Raw genomic sequence first — 3,288 nt, forward strand, 5'->3', positions numbered from 1 at the left:
ATGTCTGCATATGAATCAGAATGTTTATGAGCTTGACTGGGAAGACCCAGCTAGCCTGTCTGTGTAAGAGTATGCAAGTGTGTAAGTGTTTTCACACGCAATTTCAAAAACTTTGCTTGCCATAAATTTACAGGCATAAAACACGCCCAGAAAATTAAGCAACGCAAGCTAACGAGTAGCGCAGGCAAAAGGCAATAGCGCAGCGACACAGAATTCGACTTGAATACGAAACGATAAAACTGAATGAATGAAAATGATTCGAAAAACAAATTTCTAAAGCAGTTAAGACAATGGAGCTTAACAATAGTTCCACAATTCGCAGTGCGTTGAAACTTCCGGCTCTTGTTAGGCGCTGGCGTCAACTATAACAACAACACCAGCTACTGCCGCAGGGCTGCTTAAGACAAAACAAAGAACATGTGTATGTGTGTGTGTGTTTTGGGTATGTGCTTTTGACATTGTTTGTGTGTAAGTATTTTTTTGACACCCAAAACAAAACCTCTGGACTACACGTACTTATGTGTGGGTGAGTTTGTGTGTGTAGAAAGAAAATAAGGAAAGCAAGCAACGTAAGGGAGAGAACGGAGTTTGGACAACTGCAACAGATTGCATTCGGCTCTTTTGGTGTTTGATAATTTATCGCACTTATCTGGCGGCTCTGCTCATAATTTATGCATAAGCTTTTGTTGGCTGCCCCTAACAGCGCATGTGGGCGTGAGCATCCGCGGGGCTCACGCAAATTATAGTCAGCAAGCATCCGGAAGCGGAAATAAGTATAAGTTGGGTACCCCGTGAATTGTCGCGGCGACTGCGACCGAGCTAACGCTTCAGATATGTGAGGATACGCATTTACATAAAGGCTCAGGCCTATATGCAGACGGAAGTTTCGAGCTGAGTTATGTTTTCGTATTGCAAGACTTTAGTCAACAGTTGACCGACGACAACTTGATAGATTAATATCTACTCGGGAGATTTGTGAATTGGATTTGGTCTGTTTGCTTAAATCGAAGCTATTTAATGTCTTCGATACTTTTGGATTGAAAAGTGATTTATTGATATGGTGATTGAGAATGCATTTTTATAGGAATACTATTCTTCGAATGATATTAATTAACTTAACAACTTAACTTGCACATCAGAAAACTCCCCTTGTTTTTTTTTTTATAATCTTCATTAGCTTTTATGCCCTAATGTTAATTGAATCCAATCAACTTACGATAATTATTAATTTTAATTTTTAAGATTGTAACCAAAGGTTAGGGAGAGTGCGAAATCACATGCCGATGCTTAATGCAGAGGAATCTTTTAAATTTTAATGAATTTAAAGAACACACTTCCAACTGACCACCAGCCAAACCAGGTTAGTTACATCAAGATTATGAGTTTAGAAAAAATTACAGTTTTTTAAACAAAAAGCTTATTAAAATAAATAAAAGTACATTTTTTACATGAAAATTAAGGGTAATAGTAACAAGTATATGAGCCTGGAGATGCAGACGACTGTCGCCGCCACAAAGACAAAAGAAATAGCAAGGATCACAGCCTACAAACTGAATAATTCATGAATGTCGCCAACGCCAGCCGAGTCGAAAATGACAACGAAGGCGTTCTATGCTAGTGTTATAATTAATGATGTTATATGTTATATGGTATGAGCTGGCGCCGAGCAGTTAGCAGTTACAAATCAGACACAACGGCAAGGATGACAGAATTTCAAAAGTCCCAGTCCAAGATGTGTGTGTTTGTGCACAGCAGCAAATTTTGATAAATTCCACTGCCTGCTTTTAGGCGGCTCTCTTTCGACTGACACATTGGCTTAATCATTTAATAAAATTTTTATGCTGGCTTAACAACGACATCTCCAAAGTGTACTCGATTGTTCATCTACGTTATGCGCACGCCCCGTTCACAATTACTTTTGTTGTCATGCGCCTATTTTCTTCTATTTCGTTTTCTAGTGCCAGGACATTTATTAGCACAGCTCAGCTCGGTATCCACATTGTCTTGCTTATTTGGCGTCAACCGCCGATGAGTCTGCTCTTCTATATTTTTAATGATATCAATTTCATTTGAGCATAACGCTGCGCAGTTAGGGTTTTATTTTATATTGTTTGGGGACAGGAATATTTTGGATGATGGTCTGTTAATAGCTGTTGTTCCGACAAGCAGAGCTCCACAGAAACCTAAATTTAATTATGGCTTGACGTTTGGATATTTAGTTGTTTGCCTTTGGCAAACAATTTAAATGTAAATTAAACTTATATATCACTAACCCTGGTTCCTTAATATTGGTATATGATACAGTTAATAAAATTAAGTGACGGTTCATAACAAATAAATAGGTAATTACCTAGTTCAATATCTCTGTTTCTCAAACTCTGACTAATGCTATATACATCCCCTTAAAATAGTGTGATAGGATAGCGCACAGGAAACAGAATTATTACATAGAAAAGCACCTGCTTTAAGATTATCTTTAGTCTTTCAAGCTCAACGTTATTTACTTATTTTTTGCTGTGTGAACGCTGCGAATATTTCAGATGCTTCTCAACTAGTAGTTCAGAAAATATGCAAATGTGACTGCCCTATGAGACGCGGACGTCCCCGTGGAGGGGGGGTAAATGTTTGCAATGCATACGTAACGCCAGGAATTGAGTGGAAAATACCTCTGGCAGCGAAAGCACGCATAGATCAAATTCCAAGAACAAACATATACAAATCATTCGACTAAAATTTGCAAACAAATATCATCCACATGCCGCTACGTCATATGCTCACTCAGTGTGAGTGTGTTTGTGCTCATAGTATTTCTGTTGCAATTTCCGGCATCTATTACCGTAATATATAACCGGAAGATCCAGCGAAATCGCCAGTCGTCATTGGGCCCAGAGTTCTCTGCCCCGTTCGGTCACAGTTATTTGCATATTCTGCCACGACTTAGGTTCCCTTGCTAAGTCATTTTTTGTCGCGTTTTATTTGCTTTCATTTGCAAACGCAATATTTCTTATTAGGTGTCGCTGTGAATATCACGAATGTCGGTATGTCGATGCCACCAGAGGTAAATACATTAGTATATATCTCTACATATAAAACTGCTAACTGGCTGACTGATTGGTGTTGAACTCACAGCCCAAACCGTAAGAGCTAGGAAGCTGAAAAATGCACGTTAAGACAGGGTTTCGGGAAATTCCACCTGCAAGTATGGAAAAATCGCGAAAAACGTTTGTACGCAAGTTTTTTGTTTACCATCCGATCGGCCTTAAACTCAATTTCGAAGAACTTTGTTTA

General features: G+C 38.7%; 1 long non-coding RNA gene across 1 annotated transcript; it reads left to right on the forward strand.

Moving 5' to 3' along the window:
* The first annotated feature begins 307 nt into the window (after positions 1-307).
* Positions 308-1,751, forward strand: LOC115770845. The gene is made up of 3 exons (XR_004018904.1): positions 308-442; positions 1,243-1,360; positions 1,461-1,751. It is a non-coding gene; the product is annotated as an uncharacterized LOC115770845 (long non-coding RNA).
* The last annotated feature ends 1,537 nt before the right edge of the window (positions 1,752-3,288 follow it).

The sequence above is a fragment of the Drosophila novamexicana genome, unplaced genomic scaffold (assembly GCF_003285875.2).
Source record: "Drosophila novamexicana strain 15010-1031.04,08,12 unplaced genomic scaffold, DnovRS2.1 tig00004560-arrow-pilon, whole genome shotgun sequence".
Classification (NCBI taxonomy): domain Eukaryota; kingdom Metazoa; phylum Arthropoda; class Insecta; order Diptera; family Drosophilidae; genus Drosophila; species Drosophila novamexicana.